This window comes from Felis catus, chromosome C1 (genome assembly GCF_018350175.1).
Source record: "Felis catus isolate Fca126 chromosome C1, F.catus_Fca126_mat1.0, whole genome shotgun sequence".
NCBI classification, from domain to species: domain Eukaryota; kingdom Metazoa; phylum Chordata; class Mammalia; order Carnivora; family Felidae; genus Felis; species Felis catus.
This window is the reverse complement of record NC_058375.1, coordinates 186985410-187008167: the sequence shown is the minus strand read 5'-3', so window position 1 is coordinate 187008167 and position 22758 is coordinate 186985410. Positions and strand designations below refer to the sequence as shown.

Here is a 22758-nt window from a genome sequence, read left to right as displayed (position 1 = left end):
GTTCATTGTGACTTTTTTGCATTAATGTCAATTTTTTTCAAAATATTACACTTAAAGATTATTTATCTTTTTTTTTAAATTTTTTTAACATTTATTTATTTTTGAGACAGAGAGAGACAAAGCATGAACGGGGGAGGGTCAGAGAGAGAGGAAGACACAGAATCTGAAAGAGGCTCCAGGCTCTGAGCTGTCAGCACAGAACCTGGTGCGGGGCTTGAACTCATGGACCGTGAGATCATGACCTGAGCTGAAGTCGGACGCTTAACCGACTGAGCCACCCAGGCGCCTCAAGATTATTTATCTTGATTGCTGAGTTTGTGAGCACCCTCTTAAACGTTGTGCCTGAAGTAAGTGTCTTACTTGGCTCACCCTAGTATTCCAGTCCTGCTGACAGTGGTCTACTTCCCATTAAGTAGGGAACTTGGTGACGTCCTAGTAGCTACATCCAAAGTCACTTGGAAGCCCTCTTTTACCTGGGCACACTACTCCGTCTGATGCTGCCGATTAATCCCTCCTGGAAAGTCTTCTTTGGCTCACCTCAGACCACTATAGCTTATGCAATACCTCCCTAACCTTCTCTGACTCCTCAGTACCCTCTTTCAGCAACTTCTCCTAGCAACTATCTTCTAGCAACTATCTCTCACCCAGACTTTTTCCCTGGTCTTTCTGTTCTCCCTGCCTATGGTCTCAACCCCTCCAAACTGATCTCCTTTCAGAATGAACTTTATAACATTCGTGCTTGAACTAAGTCATTTTCCTGTTTTAAACCTTCCAATGATTCCTCATCTCCCATTGCAGGTTCCAATTTTCTTTGCATTCAAGGCTCCTTGTAGTCCAGCATCTGCCTTCATCTCTTATTAACACAGACTTTGCACATTTGGCTTCAACCTAACTTCAACACAGAGTTCTTTCCCATGCCTCTATGCCTTTGCTTGGACTACCCTCTTCTACTTACATGTCTAGCAAAAACAAAACAAAACAAAACCCTTCTCAGTTTTCAGGGCCAGCTGAAGCATCTCCTACTGTGTAAAGCTTTCCTGGGAAAAGCACACACAGGCTTAGCCAGTAACTTTTTTGTATTATCATAGTACTATGAACATACTTCCTTGGTATCCAGCATTAGTCCCAATAGGCGAGAGTAAAGTGTGGTTAACTTAAGTCAGGCTTCTCAATCTTTCTCACAGGATGTCAGTTTTGCCTCCAACCTATCTGGTATCTAAAGCACATAACATTCTCTGTAATCAGCAGCACAGCCACCAGCATAACTGGTTCCCATTATACCTCGACCTGTCCAAAGACATACTGAATATTCCATTCTTTGTAGTGCTTCTGTATCTGAAGCAAGGTCATAGCATGGCATGAAAACAAACAAACAAACATGGTCACAGTATGAAAGCAAATGTAATTTCCCTGAAACACCACAAAACTGAACAGTGATGGAGAAAAGCCAGCTTTGCCAGCTGCAGAAAGCAGCATGCAAAGCTGGAACTTTCATGTGTCTGGAAATCCCCACTGAGATATGAACATAAAGTCCCCGAGAGAGTCACCCAGAAGATTCTGAAAGGATCAAGGAGAAGGGGTTACATGATCCTGGGCAAAAGAGAAGTAGCCATCTCATGGGAGTTCTAGAACCTAACAGAACCCACCTTCCTCCCGTTTGTGTACAGAATCTGTAGAGATGGGAAGTTTGTGTAACAATTCAAGCAGCTAATATAATGAACCCTCTTTCCTCCTCCACCTGAGTCATTTTAAACCTCAGAGAGCACATGAAATGCCATTTTGCACAACCTCCCCCCCCCCCACACACACACAGATATTTAAAATGAGGTCTATAAATAACAGATCATTATGTGGTTCCTGATTTCTGGAATGCTACAGATACATACTCAAACATAGTCTAGATGACCATATACTGAAGCTGAGCCATAAACACTCCAAGTTGAGATGTTACTGATCACTATTTTGCATCAGTAGCTAAAATTATATATTAAAACATGATTTGGCTTCACAAGCCATGCGCTTCAATTATAGCAAATTTCCCACAAACAATAGATAATCTCAATTATAAAAAGACATAAAATTAGAAGATTTTTTTAAAACATTTTTTCTTAGTTAGAAAGGGAGAGAGCCAAACCATAAGAGACTCTTAAAAACTGAGAATAAACTGAGGGTTGATGGGGGGTGGGAGGGAGGGGAGGGTGGGTCATGGGCATTGAGGAGGGCACCTATTGGTGTGAGCACTGGGTGTTGTATGGAAACCAATCTGACAATAAATTTCATGTTAAAAAATTTTGTTTTCTTTTTTTAAGTAGGCTCCACGCCCAACATGGGGCTTGAACCCACAATCCTAAGATCAAAAGTTGCATATTCGACAGACTGAGCCAGCCAGGTGCTCCCCTAGAAGATATTTTTATGAAGTTCTTTAATGAAGTTCAGGCCCATGACTCTCAGGGAAGCTCCCACAAACGCCAACATAACATTACCACCAATCACCTCCCTGTTTTATAACAGTTGCATAGAAGCTGCAGAAAATGAGGGAATGAAAGAACCACAGAACAAGAAAGGATCTAGATAGAAGGAGATTATAAATCATCTAATCAGATACAAAAACATAAACAGAATCACCAGGGGCAATATAAGTAAATCCTTTTAATGCAATGGCCCACTCCATCTTAACCAAAGTTAAATTTCCACAAGGGCAAACTTCTCCTACATAGCCCAAGCACCTAAGAGTATCTCCCCAAGAATACCTAAGAGTTCTGCCCAACCTGTAATTAAACTCAGGGCAAATAGATATCTCCATGTTCTCTGGCCAGTGCTTTTCTGTCCCAACCTCTTTGCTCAAGCATTTGCCTCCATTTGGAAAGCTCCTCCCCTCTTCCCAGTCTCTACCTATTGAAATTCTACCCCACCTTTCAAGACTTCACTTCCATAAGCTTATCTTGATCCCCAAATCAAGTCATCTCCTGCTGCTTAGTAGCACTGTTTTATTTATTTATTTATTTATTTATTTATTTATTTATTTATTTATTTATAGTCTTTATTTATTTATTTTTGAGAGAGAGAGCACAAGCAGGAGAGGAACAGGGAGGAAAGGAGACACAGAATCCAAAGCAGGCTCCAGGCTCTGAGCGGTCAGCACAGAGCCTGACGCAGGGCCAGAACTCACTAACTGTGAGATCATGACCTGAACCGAAGTCAGGCGCTTAACCGACTGAGCCACCCAGGCGCCCCATCATAGCACTGTTTTTACTTTCGTCTGGCATTTATCTTATTCTAGTTGGGCACCTGTCATATGTGGTGAGGTCCTTGAGGATTGGTAGGTTCTCATTCACCTTCATTAGGCTGTGGTGAGCCCTGGCCAGGCCTGCCAAAAACAGACTGATCATCATTACACAGCTCCAGCAGGCCTGAACATGTGTAATGCTTACTCATCCTTTCACAATGTACAGTGAAGCAAGATGGGAGCAGATATCATACTTGGAACCTGACTGTTAGATCCAGGAAACAGATTGTGAAAGGTAGCTTTTGCAAATATAAGGGGTAACAATGCTATTGGTTAAGTAACAGTGGCTTAAATGTGATTTGTAAAAGGCTGGGTGAGCCCCTATGCAGGGCTTCCTAGGACCTGGCAGGACCTCACCTTGAACAGGCAGAATACATCTCTAGCCAAGATGCGTTAACAAAAGGTACATCTCCCTGTACCTTTAGCTAAAACTTTACCTTTTGCATTTATCACAATTTCTAAAACCCTAAGATTTATGTGTCAGGATTTTCATTTTTGCCAAGTCTCTAGGCAGGTCCTCTGTGTGTGGTATAATCCTCAAAGGATGGACTCAAAGATGCCTAAATTTAAAGAATTCTTTTCTCAAATAGGACATCAACAAAATTACTAATACTTTGGGGCACCTGGGTGCCTCAGTCAGCTAAGTGTCCAACTCTTGGTCTCATGGCTTCATGGGTTGGAGCCCCACGTCGGGCTCTGCACTGACAGCACGGAGCCTGCTTGGGATTCTCTCTCTCTCCTCTCTCTCTCTGCCCCTACCCCACTTACACTGTCTCTGTCTCTCTCAAAATAAATAAACTTTTTAAAAAATTACTAATACCTTGTATGGCTCAGATACATACAAAGAATTAAGGCTAGGTCACAGCCCTTCTTTGCACTACTTGGAACTAAGATCTGGTCTCTGAACTCAGACTTTGCTGAAGCATTAAAATTTGGAATCCTGCTTAAACTCAGTTTTGTCTGTTGGTTTTTGTTGCTGTTGCCGTTGTTGAGGAAATTGAAGCCTCAGAGTAAATTGATGAATGTAGTAAATGCCTCACACTATCATATGGCTGTTTGGTGTCTTCTTTATCACCATACAACTGCTATCAGGAAGATACACATTCCCTCTTCTCAAGGTTTTCATCAAAGGACTCAAAAGGGGGTCAAGAAACAACCAAGGTATCAGTTATGCTACAGTAAAATAAAATATTTAGCAAATATTCTCTGAGGCCCATCTATACAGGACTAGCTTGAATTAAAAATTCAACCTAGGGGTGCCTGGGGTGCCTCAGTTGGTCGAGAGTCCAAATCTTTTTTTTCTTTAATTTATGTATTTTTGAGAGAGAGAGAGAGAGAGCACACAAGCTGGGGAGGGGCAGAGAGAGAGAGAGAGAGAGAAAGAGAGAGAGAGAGAGAGACAGAGACAGAGAATCCAAAGAAGGTTCCAGGCTCCGATCTGTCAGCACAGACTCCGATGCAGGGCTCGAACTCACACACCATGATATCCTGACCTGAGCTGAAGTCAGATGCTTAACCAACTGAGCCACGTAGGTGCTCCAAGAACCCATCTTATGGTTTGGGAGCTTGAGCCCCACATTGGGATTCTCTCTCTCTCTCCCTCTCTCTGCTCCTCCCTGCTTGCACTCTCTGTCTCAAAATAAATAAATAAACTTAAACAAATTCAACCTAATAGGTATATTTTCTCAGTTTATACAACAGATTCTTAGTAGCTAAAGGGACAAGATTAGCCCATCAGGAAACAGTCGTGTTCAAAATCACAAGTTGTGCATAATACCGGAGATACAAAGCTCTTAAACTTATTTTTATAGCATTCTTTCTTTTAATTATAAAAAGCACTACTTGGATGCTATAGGAAAATCTGGAAAATGAAGAAAAGTGAAGAAGAAAACTAAAATTCCTCATTTGCTTCAGCCCCATCATTATCTCTGGTACCTGTTTCCAGCTTCTCATTTCCTACCTGGTTCCTCTTTCTACTTTCCGTGGCATTCCTGTTGACAACCCGGGTGAAAAAGATAGACTCAGTAAATGCAGGTGCTCAGTAAATGCTGAATGTAGGGAATAATTAACTTATTATTTATTTGTTTTATTCAATTCTTGCAAGGAATTTGATTCACTCACCAGATAGTATCCACGCAAGATTTTCATGTGCTTTATTCTTTAAAACAAATATCACTGATTTAAAAACTATACTTTTTGAAAGCTTCAAGTCCAAAACCAAAACCAAACAAAATATAGTAAGCTAAAGTGAAGATCTGAAAGAAGTTTAAAAAAAAACAACAAAAACAACAACTCAAGAACTTGACAAGTAGATAAGGAAGCTTATCAGATGATAAAAGGAAATCATTACCCTGGGAACATTTTAAACCTTGGAGCACAGAACTACAAGAGGATTTTTCAATTATATTGAAAAACTGAAGCATATAGATATTAATGTAAATAAAATCGGTTAATTTCTCCAGCAGAAAGGTGCCATGTAGAAGACACAAACCATCTTGAATATATACATGAACGTTGTATCACATCTTTCACAAGTACTGAATCATCAAAGATGACAACCCAATATATAGAATAAGAAGAAAACCATGAGGAAGCTGTTTGTTTTGCACAAAAACTTAAATGGACAAATAAAGACAGTATGGCTAAAAGCAGAGACCATCAGAGAAAAAAGCAGTTTTATCTGGAAAGAAAATATTAAAATATATACATATTCATCATTCATTCATTCATATGTACATGGAGTAAAAGAAGAAATTACTTCTCTAAACCCAGAATTGAGGGAGAAAAAACACTGGGGGCATATGAGCAAGCAGATGAATTAAATGTAAATTGTGGATACACATATTCTCAGAAACAAGAAAGGTGGTCATTAGGGGGAAAAAAATCATTAGAAACACTGATGCCAGAGGGGAGTGAAATTACATCTGAGAAAAGTAGAGATGTTAATAGAAAAAAAAAAAAAAACAGTTCTGAAATGCAGTTGAACAGCATCATACAAGAAAACAAAAGAGCAAAAAATTATATATTTAAAAACACTTAAAAGGCTGTATTTGAGTGTGTAAATGTCTGAAAAAGACACTAAACTGCAACCTTTGGTTATCTTAGGGAACAGACTCCTGAGAGCTTTCTCTATTTACTCTGCATGAATTTTAACACAGAAAATTATAATACAACTTAACTGAAACGTTTTTAAAGAAAAGTATTAGGATACAGAGTGTTAAGTGCAATTCATGGTAAGTGTAAAGACAGCCACAGAGTGTATGAAAATGTAGAGGAAGGGAACATTCGTGGGTGGGTTATGAAGTCTTGGGAGAGGAGGTGACAAGCTGAACATAAAGGAGAAAGAGTGTTTCTTACCTCACTGATGCGTAGTACGGAAAACAAGAATGAGTGTTGAGTACATGTTGCCCTCTGTTACCTGTCATTACTTCTCCAACTGGCCCCACCATCTTCCTCCCATTCCTCCCCTGTCAGTGGCCCCCCTCCAGGCCCCTTAAGTCCAAGTTACCCGTGTGGATAACTGCTCGGTCTTCCCCAACCACTCTGAGAGCCTCTGGGGGAAGGAACCAAGTTCAGTTCCGTCTCTATGTCCCCAGCACCCAGAACTCAGCCTGGCCCATAGGAGCTCAATAAATGTTTGTAGGATTACACTGAATCAAAGGAAAGGAGTCAGTTGAGTCCAAAAACACGACTTTAATTAACTTTTGCGGCCCTACAAAAGAAGAAATAACCAAACGGAGTCCGATCCTCAGATTTAAAAAAGTGACACGCCTCGTGACTTATACTGCTGTAAGATGAATCCCCAGGAGGCTCCAGAACCGGCCGGAAGGGCCAAGAGGGGCTCAATCCTTTTCTGCCAGGATCCGGGACAGTTACAGCCCCGGAGCCCAGGGCCACTCCCGCAAGGGGGCGCAGGTCGAGAGAGGAGAGACGGACAGGATTCTTATTCTACTCATGCCCGGGTAGGCCGGCTCTTTCCGCTGGATCTCAGGCGGGAAGGGGACCTCCCAGTGCGGGACCTGCCGTTAGGGGAAACCGCGTCGGGAGTACTCCGGGAACTGGAGGAGAGCGTTGCACGCATCAACAGGTGCACTCCCCATTGGGCTTTCCGCGAGCCTCTTCCAGCTGAGCCCCTGTGCGCCTATTCCAGGCCGCCCACAAGAGACTTAAGGCTCGAGAACCCTCAGCCCCCCACACCTAAGAAACTCCACGAGAGCACATGCGCTGCTGTCCCGAAACTCTCCGTTGTGTAAGCAAAGGGCCCACGTGGCGCTCCGGGGAATTAACGTGCTGCTGGGGGAGACCCAGTGGGTGGGTGCTGCGGCTACGCCCCACCTCCCTACTGAGAGTGAGGTCTGACTCGCGGGCGCCCCAGGGACAAAACCTACTTCCGTTTCAATTTGCGGTAGGCCCCCTGCTACCCTGAAAAAACTGCCCTTTACTACACTCCCACCCACCCACGCCCATTTCCAGGGGGCAAGGTGCACGTCACACCTGCAGGCGGATTCAGTCTCCTTCTTAAAGCAGGTGCAAGCTAGTAAGTAATATAGTGTTACAGAGAAGTACCAAGGTCAGTAACAAACAGAAATCTAAAACATTAAGTCGTTAGAAAAGGCCATTTTAATCAGGACCTTCATCCCAGAAGCTGTAAGTAAAACACAAGGTAACATGAAAAGGGAAAACTTCTGTATGGCAAACATTCAAAATTCCTTTCCAAATTTGAGTCTTTTCTTTTTAATTTTGGAGTTAAGCCAAGTTTTTTCCTAATGAACTTTATTGTAAGATTATTTAGGGGCACCACCAGAGGGAAAATACCAAAAATTCTGTTCCTCTTATCTGAAATATCTTAACTAAAGTAGGTCAAGCCCACCAGAGCCCAGTTTAAACTTTAGATTACCCAGGTCTGTCGGTGTCCAAATGCTTGACGTATTCTCTCTATTGGCACTACAGTCTCATTGCGTAAAAAATTTCAAGTGTCAACAAATGAAAATAATTCGAGGCAATTTAGCGTCCTTACTAACCTACGCCCTTACTCATTTCCTGTTCCCTTGAACCAAAAACGTACTTCAGTGGCCTTTGTTCTATTGCATTCCACTGTTAATGTTTAAAAAGAACAAGTCCTTCTGTCCCATTCCGGACACAGTCAAGAAATAACATCTTGAACTCAACGTCTCCCAGTTCTTTGGGGGGAGGCGGGGAGCGGAGAACAAGTTTAAGCTAAGGCTTAACCAAAATCTTACCAATCATTCCAAACTTTCGCAAAGTTTCAGTGCAATTTGCCAAAATACATATTGCACTGCTGTGAAAAACAACAGTCCTGACCTACTTCACCAGGCTACGGGGAGAAAGTAAAAATTCCTGCCAGACCAGCTACTCCGGCGGAGACACATACATACTGCTGCAGGAAAAGTCTTCTTTCTCATCAACTTTTCGAAAGAAAAAAAGCCAAGTCTTTTGAACAGTTTACCCCAGGAATTGAGCAACTTTCAATTTTAAGCAACGTTTATTCGTCCTCTGGAGCTTCAGTGTTAGGCAAGGGTTACGTGGGCTGGAGGGTAGGGGCTCTCGGGACAGCACCCGGGACCCTGGCAGCCTCCCGCGGCCCTGCTGAGAAGTAGGGTGGGGGAGGGCGAGGGAGCGGGTTTGTTAGGCGGTTTGTCCCGCTGCCACCGCCCCCTGCCACCGCCCCCAGCCGCCCCCTCCCGCCTCCGGGAGGGCGCCTGCCCTTACGCGATGTAAGGACCGACCCCACAGGACTGAGTCACCTGCCAGAAGGCCCCCTCTTCCCGTAACCCCTGCCTGGCTTCTCCCGCCCCAGACCAGTTCCGGGAAGAGCTAGTCGGCGAGTAGCTGCGAGGGGCGGGAGGGGCGGCTGGGGAGGCCCCCCCCCGCCCCCACCAGCCTCGAGTCTTGGATCTGGGGAGGGTGGGGAGCGGGGAGAGCAAGCCCTGGGCACTTACCGTCCTGCTCACCGCGGGTCTCTTCTTAGGCTGCCCTGTCAGGCTTCGCTGACACTGACGCAGAAAATCGTAGGCAAGATGGAGAAAGGAAACTGAAAGCCTAAGCCTGGAAGCGGACGTGGCGCCTTCCTGCCCAGTCACGCCTCCATTGGCCTTGCTCACCCAGGAAAAGCCGCTAAGAAAGCTGATGGCCTGACGTTCACTGTGTTAAACCCAGAGACCCCCCTCCGCCCCCCCATTCACCAGCCCCTGAGTCCTTTTGAATTAAAACACTCCTGTGCCACAGTCAACCAGCTGTTAATGCCCTCTATTACTGAGCAGGGGAGAAAAAATATCACCCCAAAATGTGTCTTTGGCATGTGGATTGTTCTGGTGATTATTTTCAAGAAACAAACTCGGAAACAACCTTTGACCCTCCCTCTAACTGTGTAGACGAATTTGGATGTGCTCTAGGAAGGGACCTATCAACATAGTCAACTATAGTATAATATGAACTAGGTGTTTTAGACAGGGAAGAATTTAGCAAAGTCTGTTAAAATTCCTCTCTGTCCCATTGTTTCCGTCTGGCCCAGCAAACATTTGTTTACCGAGCATTTACTCTCTTTCATCTTCCTGTGAATTGTCTTCCTTCCCTTTTAGGTCCCAGGCCCCTGACCCCTCCCTTCTCCTTATCTCTGAATGACACAGAAGCCTCACTTGCCTGACTGCCTGATAGGTAGGTAATTAAATTTTGTAGTCTGTTAATCTGTCATATGCCAATTTAATTCTTAGACCAGACAAAAGAATGTTGAAAGGTAAAGTAAAATTGTCTTCTTCCTCAATATCTGGATATGCTATGAACCCAGGGTGTTTGTTTAAGGTAGTTCTAGTTGTCATTAAGAGCAAGCAAACACTGCTAGTGTTTGGATACCAATGCATGGGAATGAATAATAATCACAAGTGCAAAAGCACTTTATATTTTAATGTTTATTCCTAAAAACCACTTTCTTCTGTGTCTTTTTTTTTTTATTTCTTAACTTTTCTTGAAATCAATTTAAGCTTATAGGAAAGTTGCAAGAATAACACCAAGAGATTAACTACTGGCCTGACAGCATGAGGAGCTCAGATGACCCACTCCCCAGTGATACTGATGAAAATTATTTTAAAACAAGCGAACAACAAATAATCACTTAAACCCTTGGAAATAGTCCTAAGAGAAAAACAGCAAATGAAAAAAATATCTATTCAAGAAAATCCATAAAAATGTGATAAGAAAGGCGAGTGAGAATCTGTAGTATTTCAACCAGGACCGCTTCACCCTCTCTACTCAGCAGAGACCCCACTCTGCTGCAATCAAGAACACAGGTTCTCCTCTCCCCATAATTCCAGGGGGTGGAGCAGAATGTCAGCAATTCTCACCAGGCCCTAGTACCTGACGCTAAAGCTAAATCCTGGGTAGGTGTGGTTGAGAGATGGAGGATCTTTTCTCCCATCCAGTCCACTCATGGAATAGAGGATCTACCTTGGGCTGGAGTGCTGCGAATACTAGGGACCTAATCACCCTCACCTCAGAAGTGGTAGTTGGGACCAGAGAGATAAGCCAGAGGACCTCGGACTACTACCCCCTCCTCTACCTAGAGTTCAGCCCCTAAGAGCAGAGATGTGACTCAGTTTGCCACTGTTCTTCCTCTTCCCCAAAGCCCTGGCTCTCTAATTGGGGGGGGGGGGGGGGGGGGGCAGTCCATGAAACACATAGCTTAAATCTCTTCCCAAAGGAAGTGATTTCATGTGCCAAAAACATGGAGAAATGTAAGCCAAGCAGTGCTCTCAAAAACCTGGGGGTTTTGGTGTTAGGCAATTGTGAGGAGATTCAAGATATGGGCTAAATTGTAAGTTGGCTAGTTTGCCAGAGAGAACCAAAGATAAAGACAGTTGAGGGAAGCTCTCCTTGGGTGAGAACAGATAATAACACTGACCTCATAAAATATTGCTTCAAAGGACCCAGAAGTTGATTGGATCCATTTATAGAGAAATTTATGTCTCAGGACAGCATTGAAAATAATAGAGCAATCAGGCAGTAAACTGTTGAAGTTTAACAGCTGGGTGTGGTCAGGAAATAAGACAAAGAGAGCTGTAGCCAAATTACCATAATACTAGGATAAAAACATCAGAAATTTAAGGGGGGGGGGAGTAAACTTTACTAAAATAATCCAGCCAGTCACTAAACAAATAAACAAGCAAATAATAATAACAAAGTGAGGAGGACGAGGGAGGAAAAATAAGCACCCAGAGTTGGTACTTGTAATAAATGCCCAGTTTCCAAAGAAAAAACAAGGAAGCATGCAAGGAAACAGGAAGGTATGACTCATACACTGGAAAAATAGGCAATAAAAACTGCCTGTGAGAGCAACTTGATGTCAGATTTATCACAAAAAAATTCAAAGTAGCCATTGCAAATATTTTCCCAGAGCTAAAGAAAAGCAGGATTAAAGAAGAAAGGTACTGATGATGCATGGAGTGGTCCAGAGCCAATGGCCAAGAAAGAATTCTTGAAGACATCTTTGGTGCAAAAACGTGATTTTATTAAAGCATGGGAACAGGACCCGTGGGCAGAAGAGCGGCACAGGGGTCATGATGGATAACTCATTATATACCCTCAGGTTGGGAGGGGGTCAGGGATAGAGTAAGTCTCTAAGGTATTTTGGGAGCAAGGTTTCCAGGACCTTGAGGGGCTAGATGTTGCTAGGCAACCATTTATTACCATTTAATAAAACCTCAATCATGAGACCCTTCAGATATATATCAGGGGGCCATAAGCCACGTATCACACATCATCAAGCCACATATTACATATTATATCACACATCCCACCTGGGGTGGGGAGGGGTGGGTGGGAAAGAAGTGTGCTGTTAGCCTGTATTTTGCCCTCAGCTTGGCCCACACTCCTTCATCAGTATGAATGTCATATCAAAGAGAGAATACCAATAAAGAGATATTCAGTCCCTAGAGCAGGGACATAACTCAGAAATTATAGAAATGAACCAAATAGAAACTCTGGAGTGGAAATAACTTTATTATGGGCTCAACAGTAGATTTGAACTGGCAGAAGGAAGAATAAGCTAACTAGGAAATGGAGATTATACAAGCCAAAGAACAGAGAGAAATGAAGAGAGCCTCAGAGAAATGTGCAACACCATGGAGCACACCAAACACGTGCATAATGGGAATACCAGAAGAAGAGAATGAAAAGAAGCAGAAAAAATATACAAAGAAATAAGAGCTAAAAGCTTCCCAAATGTATTCAAAACTGTAACCTACACATCCAGGAAGCTCAAAAAATTCCAAATAGGATAAATACAAAGAGCTCTACAAACAGATACATTACACTAACAATGCTGAAAGTCAAAGACAAGGAATAAACCCTGAAAGCAACAAAGGAATAACAACTCTTGCTTACAAGTATATACCAGTAAGGTTAATAGTTGACTTCTCACCAAAAACTAAATAAAGGCTAAAGGCAATGAGAAAACATACTCAAAGTGCTGAAAGAAAAAAAACTTTCAACTAAGAATCCTATATCCAGCAAAACAACCTTATGAAAATAAGATTGGGGAAATAAGGTGAAATACTCAAACAAAAACAAAAAAATTATGCTAGCACACCTGCCTTACAAGAATTACTAAAGGAAGTTCTTTAGGCTAAAAGCAAATAACTCCAGACAGTAATTCAAATACTCACACACAAAAAACAAAGAGCACCAAAAAAAGTAGTTACAAAATTATAAAAGGCAGTATAAATAAAAACAGTATGGAGGTTCCTCAGAAATAAAAATAGAAATACCATAATATCCAGTAATTCCACTACTGGGTATTAAAGAAAATGAAAACACTAATTCAAGAAAATATATGCACCCCTATATTTACTGCAGCATTATTTGCAATAGTCAACTTAAGTGTCCACCAATATATGAATGGAAAAAGATGTTTATACATATATGCATACATATATATATATACACACAATAGAATATTAGTCATAAAAAAAAAGAATGAAATCTTAACATTTGTGACAACATAGATGGACCTAGAGGGTATTATGCTGAAATAAGTCAGACAAAGACAAATGATTTGATTTCACTTATATGTGGAATCTAAAACACTAACACACATAACAAATGAGCAAACAAAAAAATAGAAACAGACTCATAAATACAGAAAACAAACTGGTGGCCGCCAGAGGAGGGGAGTGGGTGGGTTGATAGGAAAAATAAGGGAAGAGGATTAAGGAGTACAAACTTCCAGTTATAAAAGAAATAAGTCCAGACTAAGTACAGCATAAGGAAAATTATTGCAATAACTTTGTATGGTGACAAAAGGTAAATATACTTATGGTGAGCATTTCATAATGTAATTGTCAAATCATTATGTTGTACACCTGAAACAAATATTATATGTCAACTATAATACAATTAAAAACAAAAAAATGAAAATATAGAAAATAGTATAAATTAATATTTCTTCTCTTCCTCTTAATTGGTTTAAAAAGCAATTGTGTAAAGTAATGTAATGGATCATCGTGCCTATAACAGAGAAATTAATATATGTGAAATATATTTGCCAATAATAGCACAAAGGAGGTGGGTAGGAGCAAAGCTATACTGGGATAAGGAAATGACTACAGATGGTAAAGTAATAATTGTACCAATGTATTTTTGAATGTATAACATTAATTGATGTGATATATAACAAAATACCACAAAGAGAGGAAAGAGGGAATAGAGCTATGTAGGAGCAAGATTTCTATATTTCATTAGAACTAGCTAGTATAAATCCCAGCTGCCTCTGGTAAATTAAGGCATAAATGGTAAACCATAGAGAAATCACTAAAAAATAACTTTAAAAAATATGTTGAAAAATCATTAAAGAAATTAAGATACTACATTAAAAAATATACGCTTAATGCAAAAGGAAGCAGTAAAGGAGATATAAAGGGACAGAAAAGGCATGAGACATATAGAAAACAAAAAGTAAAAGTAAAATGGCACATGCAAATCCAACTATGTAAATAATACTATTAAATGGAAAAGGGGGCACCTAGGTGGTTCAATCGGTTAAGCATCCAACTCTTGATTTTGATGCAGGTTTATGAGTTTGAGCCCCTCATTGGGCTCTGCGCTGACAGTGCAGAGCCCGCTTGGGATTCTCTCTCTCCCTCTCTGTCCTGCCCTGCTCACACTCTCTTTCTCTCTCTCTCTGAAAATAAACCATCATATATATATATACACATATACATATGTAATGTGTATGCATATGTATATATATGTATATACATACAATATGTATGTATATATGTATACATATGTGTATATATATGTGTGTGTGTATATATACACACACATATGTATAGTAATGGAAAGGCTCAAATAACCTAATCAAAAGGAAAGCTTGTTAGACTGTATTGAAAAAAACCTATGCTCGAGCTATAACTGTCTCGTGGTTGGTGGGTTTGAGCCCCGCATCGGGCTCCCTACTGACAGTGCAGTTCCTGCTTGAGATTCTCTGTCTCTCTCTCTCTTCCCCTCCCCTGTTCACTCTCTCTTTCTCTCAAAATAAATAAACATTTTTTAAAATACAAAGATACAAATAGATTGAAAATAAAAGTATGGAAAAACCATAGACCAGGGGAAAATATTTCCAATACATGTCTCACAATGGACATAAAACTTGAATATATGAACAATAATAACAAAACAAATAACCCATTTTAAAAATACGCCAAAGAGGGGCGCCTGGGTGGCTCAGTCGGTTAAGCGGCCGACTTTGGCTCAGGTCATGATCTCTCGGTCTGTGAGTTCGAGCCCTGCATCGGGCTCTGTGCTGACAGCTCAGAGCCTGGAGCCTGTTTTCAGATTCTGTGTCTCCCTCTCTCTGACCCTCTCCTGTTCATGTTCTGTCTCTCACTGTCTCAAAAATAAATAAAACGTTAAAAAAAAATTTTTTAATAAAAAAAATTAAAAAAAAAATATGCCAAAGATTTGAATAGACACTTTACAAAACAATTGCCAATAAGTACATGAAATGATACTTGATACCAATAATTATTAGGGAAATGCAAATTAAAAGCCTACTGTAATGGCTAAAATCAAAAGAACTGACAATACAAAGTATCAGAGAGAATATGGAACAACTTCAACTTTAATACAATGCTAGCAGAAATGTAAAATGGTACCACTTGGAAAACAGTTTGGCTACTTATTATAAAGTATACTTATCATATGACCCCACAAAAGTACTCTTAAGTACTTATTCAAGATAAATAAAAGCATGTATCTGTACAAAGACTTGTATATGAACATTCACAGCAGCTTTACTTATAATAACCCCAAATTGGGAACAACTTAAAATTCCATCAATAGACAAATGGATAAACCATTGCAGTATATCCATGCAATGGAAATACTACTTAGCAGTAAAAAGAAATAAGCCAAAGATTCATGCAACGACATGGATAATTATGCCTGATATGCAAGCTAAATTATTTAGGGGAAATGTACTGATGTCTTTAAAATACATCAAAAAATAAGATGGATTGAAGAATGAACAAAAGGATGTGTTAAAACAAGTATAGTAGAATCTAAAACATTTGACCTTTGAACTGTGCAGGTTCACATATGCAGATTCTTTTAGCATACTACTATAAATGTATTTTCTTTTCCCTATGATTTTCTTCATAACATTTTCTTTAGCTTACTTTATTGAAAGAAATCAACGGTTTATGTTATTGGTAAGGCTTCTGGTCAACAGTAGTTAAGTTTTTGATGAGTCAAAAACTTAACTATTAGTAGTTAAGTTTTTGATGAGTCAAAATTTATGCACAGATTTCTGACTGCATGGGTGATTGGTACCTCTAATCCCCTGCATTGTTCAAGAGTCAATTGTAGTATAATCTAGTAGTAGGTATATGGGTGTTTACTGTAAAATTCTTTCAGTTTTGCTTTATGATTGAACATTTTTTTAACCGAAAGGTTTGGGAAGAAAATATTGTGCTGAGTGAAAGAATCCAGACACACAAAATGTACAAGTATGATTTCTTTTACAGTACATAAAGTACTATATAGTTTATTTATATGACATCCTAGAACAGAAAAAAACAAATCTCTAGTGACAGAAAGTAAATCAGTGTTTGCCTGAAAGTGTTGATTATAAAGGGGGATAAGAAAAATCCTGGGGTGATGGAAATATTCTGTACACTGATTGGATGGTAGTTACATGGGAATATATATTTGTCAAAAGTCATTAAACTGTACACCTTAAATAAATGTATTTATTTATGTAAACTACACGTTGATAAAGTTGATTTTAAAACAAACAGGCAGGGGCACCTGGGTGGCTCAGTCATTTAAGTAACTGACTCTTGATTTCAGCTTAGGTCATGATATCATGGTTCCTGAGATCGAGCCCCTTGTTGGGCTCTGCACGGATAGTGCTGAGCCTGCTTGGGATTCTCTCATTCCCTCTCTCTCTCTCTGCCCCTTCCGTGTGTGTATGTGCGTGCGCACTTGTACGCTCTCTCTCAAAAGTAAATAAACTTTTGGGGCACTTCGGTGGCTCATTCGGTTAAGCTTCCAACTTCGACTCAGATCGTGATTTCACAGTTCCTTGGTTCAAGCCCTGTGTTGGGCTCTGTGCTGACAGCTCAGAGCCTGGGGCCTACTTCGGATTCTGTGTCTCCCTCTCTTTCTGCCCTTCCCCCACTCCTGCTTTTACTCTCTCTGTCTCTCAAAAATAAATAAAACACTTTAATAAAAATAAATAATAAAATTTTAAAAATAAATAAGTAAAACAAACAGACAAACAAAAGTGGATGGGAAGCTCTGAGCTTCTAAATGGGTCTAATCCATTCTGATCATCTCACTGGATAATCTGGTTGAGCTATTTCCTTGGGGAACTTCCATTGTCAGTATTTTCATATTTTTCCTTTAGATTGTTCAGATTTAGCAAGAGGAATTTTTTAACCTCTCATCTGCAAAGGAAAGGCCTGGCTGCCAGAGCTTCCAAAGTGGAGTAGGAAAAGATTGTTGAAGTTTCCTAATCCAACAGGCATACCTCATCTTAGTTGGACATATTTGACCTGCCCCCTTCCCCACTTATTGAAACCCTTTCTTCCTTTGCTTAAAGGAGCCCACTCTCTCCAGATGAACCTCCCACATTTCTGGTCATTCCATCTCAGTCTCTTTATAGATAGAGTTCCTGTCCTTTGTTTTCCCCTTAAATATTGACTCTGTCCTTGACCCCCTTCTTTTTGTCAACCAGGATTCAATTATCTTTTGTGTCAGTGATCACACATCCCTCTACTGTATTTCTTTAGTTTCCTTGTCCATCTGATTTCTCTTATGGTCTGTTAGAGTTCTATCTGTCATCTGCCTTCATGAAGCACTAAAGGAATGTGTTGAGTACAGAGTATGACAGAGAGAGTCAAGGTCAGAGGAGAGAAAAATAATCAGAGCCTAATGCCACCAACTGGTTCAGTGATGTCCCAGGCCTGGAGGGAGTCGCTGACACAGATGTGGCATTTCCGAGTCATACTGCTGCTGTTCCTTACTTGAGATGACCTATTTCCATGCTGTTGCCCCACAGCAAGGAGCCCTTTTGCAACACAAAGCAAATGTTCAGACACTCTGGTTTTCCTTTCTTTTTGACTGAACATTAAAAATAAAATGTTAGGAAAGAAATCATTGTGCTAATGGCAAGAAGTCAGACATCGAAGAGTACATACTGCTTTAGTAAGTAACACTGAATTTAGAAATAGGGCTGTTTCCCCATGGCTCAGGGCAGACTCCAGTGGAGAAGCTATCACACACATATCCCCTCCTAGAACCTGCAAAGATATTTTGACAAGGGGAGCTACCATTTGAAAATAGGCATGCAGTACATGGTAGCTACTATTTTATCATGGGAATATTAATATGCGGTTTATACAGATCAATTCATGTTATTCTCTGCAGAACTATTATCCTCATTTTATTACTGAAAAAAACTGAGGGTTATAGAGGCAGAATAATTAAGTAACCAGAGGTTAAAGTCATGTAGGTAATAATTGGAAGAGCTTGGGTTCAAAGCAGGGAGTCCAACTCTAGAGCCCTATCAGAGAGACCTGTTGACTAGTGTTAACTAGAAGTAGCTATATTGAGAATAGAATGCCCCTCACTCCCACTCCATATAGAGATACTGCTACTACTGATCATTTTATTGTCTCCATAGTTTTGTCTTTTCTAGAATGTCAGAGAGTTGGAATCATATGTAGCCTTTTCAGATGGGCTTCCTTAACTTAGTAATATGCATTTAAGGTTCCTCCATGTCTTTTCATGACCACAGTTTATTTATCCATATGTCTACTGAAGAACACTTTGTTGCTTCCAAGTTTTAGCAATTATGAATAAAGCTGTTTAGACATCTATGTGCAGGTTTTCATGTGGATGTAAATTTTCAACTCCTTTGAGTAAATACCAAGAAGAAGGATTTATGGATTGTATGCCAAGAGTATGCTTGGTTTTATAAGAAACTGTAGAGAGACAGGTCCTAAAGGTGCAGTGACGAGAGAATTAGAAAGCAGGGGGCTAAGACTCTCCAGGAGCCGAAGCCATCGGTCCCCTGGCTCAATCCTCTTTTATTTTTGCAAACTGTCTGATGACAGCAAGCACATACAACATAGTATATGGCATTTTGACAAGTCATGCACCTGCAGTGTATTCCATACTGGGTCATGAGTACATCTGGCACCAGAAAAAAACATTCTTACCCCCAGGCCTAGCACCCGTATGATGTCCTTCTGGAGAGAACGAGCAGTCTGGGCAGCCTTCCATCCTGGGAATGAAACTGCTTTCAGTTTCTTGCTGCTCTGTCCCTTTCCTTCAGGACATTCTTATGGTGCCTCCAGCTTCTTGTTCTCCAACAAGAAACTACCAAACTTCTCCCAAAGTGCTGGTATTTTGTATTCCCATCAGCAATGTATGAGAGTTTCTGTTGCTCCACATCCTTGCCAACATTTGGTGTAATGAGAGTGTAGTGATATCTCATTGTTACTTCAATTTGCATTTCCCTGATGACATATGTTGTGGAACATCTTTTCATATACTTATTTGCCATCTGTATGTCTTCTTCGGTGAGATGTCCATGAAGGTCTTTGGCCCATTTTTTTAAAATTTAGTTTTTTATAATTACATCCAACTCAGTTAGCATATAGTGCAATAATGATTTAAGGAGTAGAATCCAGTGATTCATCACCTACATATAACACCCAGTGCTCATCCCAGCAAGGGTCCTCCTTCATGCCTCTTCCGCATTTAGCCCATCCCCCCACCCAAAACATTTCCAGCAACCCTCAGTTTAGTTCTCTGTATTTAAGAGTCTCTTATGTTTTGTCTCCCTCCCTGTTTTTATATATTTTTTTGCTTCCCTTCCCTTATGTACATCAGTTTTGTATTTTAAATTCCACCTATGAGTGAAGTCATTTGATATTTGTCTTTCTCTGACTAATTTCACTTAACATAATACACTCTAGTTCCATCCACGTTATTGCAAATGCCAAGATTTCATTCTTGATCACCAAGTAATATTCCATTCTTTATCCATTCATCAGTCGATGGACATTTGGGCTCTTTCCATACCTTGGCTATTGTCAATAACACTGCTATAAACATTGGGGTCCATGTGCCCTTTCAAAACAGCACACCAGTATCCTCTGGATAAATACCTAGTAGTGCAGTTGCTGGGTTATGGTGTAGTTCTATTTTTAAGTTTTTGAGGAACCCCCACACTTTTTTCCAGAGTGGCTGCAGCAGTTTGCATTCTCACCAGCAGTGCAAAAGGGTTCCTCTTTCTCTGCATCCTCACCAACATCTATTGTTGCCTGAGTTGTTATTTTAGCCATTCTGACAGGTGTGAAGTGGTATCTCATTGTGGTTTTGATTTGTTTTTCCCTAATGATGAGAGATGTTGAGCATTTTTCTACATGTCTGTTAGCTATCTGGATGTCTTCTTTGGAAAAGTGTCTATTCATGTCTTCTGCCCATTTCTTCACTGGATTATTTGATTTTTGGGTGTTGAGTTTGTTAAGTTCTTTATAGATTTTGGATACTAACTCTTTATCTGATATATCATTTGCAAATATCTTCTCCCATTCTGTTGGTTGCCTTTTAGTTTTGTTGATTATTTCCTTCACCATGCAGAATATTTTATCTTGATGAGGTCCCAATAGTTCATTTTTGCTTTTGTTTCCCTTGCCTCCAGAGACATGTTGAGTAAGAAATTGCTGCAGTCAAGATCAAAGAGGTTTTTGCCTGCTTTTTCCTCAAGGATTCTGATGGCTTCCTGTCTTGCATTGAGGTCTTTCGTCCATTTTGAGTTTATTTTTGTGTATGGTTCATTCTTCTGCATGTCGCTGTCCAGTTCTCCCAGCACCACTTGCTGAAGAGACTGTCTTTATTCCATTGGATATTCTTTCCTGCTTTGTCAAAGATTAGTTGGCTATACATTTGTGAGTCCATCTCTGGGCTTTCTTTTCTGTTCCATTGATCTGTGTGTCTGTTTTTGTGCCAGTCCCATACTGTCTTGATGACTACAGCTTTGTAATAGATCTTGAAGTCTGGTATTGTGATGCCTCCAGGTTTGGTTTCCTTTTTCAGGATTGCTTTGCCTATTCAGGGTCTTTTCTGGTTCCATAGAAATTTTAGGATTGTTTGTTCTAGCTCTGTGAATAATGTTGGTGTTATTTTGATAGGGATTGCTTTGAATATGTAGATTGCTTTGAGTAGTATCAAAATTTTAATAATATTTGCTCTTCCAATCCATGGACATGGAACATTTTCCCATTTTTTTGTGTCTTATTCAATTTTTTTCTATAATTTTCAGTGTATAGATTTTTCATATCTTTGGTTAGGTTTATTCCTAGGTATTTTGGTGCAATTGTAAATGTGATTGATTCTTTGATTTCTCTTTCTGCCACTTCATCATTGGTGAATAAAAATGCAACTGATTTCTGTGCATTGATTTTTATATCCTGCAACTTTGTGGAATCCATGTATCATGGATTCATGTATCTAGTAGTTTTTTTGGTGGAATTTCATGGGTTTTCCACATAGAGTATCATGTCATCTGCAAAGACTGAAAGTTTGACTTCCTCCTTGCTGATTTGGATGCCTATTATTTCTTTGTGTTTTCTGATTGCTGAGGCTAAGACTTCCAATACTACATTAAGTAACAGTGGTGAGAGTGGACATCCTTGTTGTGATCCTGACCTTAGGGGGAAAGCTCTCAGTTTTTCCCCATTGAGGATATTACCGGTGAGTCCTTTGTATGTGGCTTTTATGATCTTGGGGTATGGTCTTTCTATCCCTACTTTCTTGAGGGTTTTTATCAAGGAAGGATGCTGTATTTTGTCAAATGCTCTCTCTGAATCTATTGAGAGGATCATGTGATTCTTATTCTTTTATTAATGTGATGTATCACATTTGCGGATATTGAACCAGCTCTGCATCCCAGGTATAAATCCCACTTGATCATGGTGAATAATTCATTTAATGTATTGTTGGATCCAGTTGTCTAGTTGAGAATTTTTGCATCCATATTCATCAGGGAAATTGGTTTGTAGTTCTCCTTTTTATGGGGGTCTCTGTCTGGCTTTGGAACAAGGTAATGCTGGCCTTATAGAATGAGTTTGGAAGTTTTCCTTCTATTTATATTTTATGGAACTACTTCAAAAGATTAGGTGTTAACTCTTCTTTAAATGTCTGGTAGAATTCCCCTGGAAAGCCATCCGGCCCTGTACTCTTGTTTTGGGGGAGATTTTTTTTATTACTAATTCAATTTCTTTATTGGTTATGGGTCTGTTCAAGTTTCCTATTTTTTTCTGTTTCAGTTTTAGTAGTTTATATGTTTCTAGGAATTTGTTCATTTCCTCCAGGTTGCCCAATTTATTGGTATATAACTGCTCATACTATTCTCTTATTATTGTTTTTATTTCTGCTGTGTTGGTTGTGATCTCTCCTCTTTCGTTCTTGATTTTATTTATTTGGGTCCTTTCCTTTTTCTTTTTGATCAGTCTGGCTAGGGGGTTATCAATTTCGTTAATTCTTTCAAAGAACCAGCTCCTGGTTTCATTGATCTGTTCTATTGTGTTTTGGTTTTTGTTTTTGTTTTTTTTATTTTGATATCATTGATTTCTGCTCTAATCTTTATTATTTCCCATCGTCTGCTGGTTTGGGGCTTTATTTGCTGTTTTTTACCTCCCAGCTCTTTAAGGTGTCAGGTTAGGTTGTGTATCTGAGACCTTTCTTCCTTCTCTAGGAAGGCCTGATTGATGTATACTTTCCTCTTATGACTGCCTTTGTTGCATACCAGAGGTTTTGGGCTGTGGTGTTATCATTTTTATTGACTTCCATGTATTTTTTAATTTCCTCTTCAATTTCTTGGTTAACCCATTCATTCTTAGTAAGATGTTCTTTAATCTCCAAGTATTCATGGTCTTTCCAAATTT

General features: G+C 40.0%; 1 protein-coding gene across 7 annotated transcripts in view; it reads right to left on the bottom strand.

Annotated features, from left to right (window-relative positions):
- The window catches only part of CFLAR (CASP8 and FADD like apoptosis regulator), a 79440-nt gene that overhangs the window by 43832 nt on the left and 12850 nt on the right, over positions 1-22758 (bottom strand). For 2 of the 7 annotated variants that reach the window (XM_019838455.3, XR_006583474.1), the window contains exon 1: positions 9247-9386. The exons of 1 other annotated variant lie outside the window; for it this stretch is intronic. The gene's annotated coding sequence lies outside the window, so the exon portion shown is untranslated. Of the gene's footprint in view, positions 1-5246; positions 6578-6643; positions 6849-9246; positions 9391-22758 lie in introns of those variants that run through there. 4 more of the 7 variants (XM_023259600.2, XM_019838456.3, XM_019838454.3 and 1 more) reach the window with 4 other exon arrangements.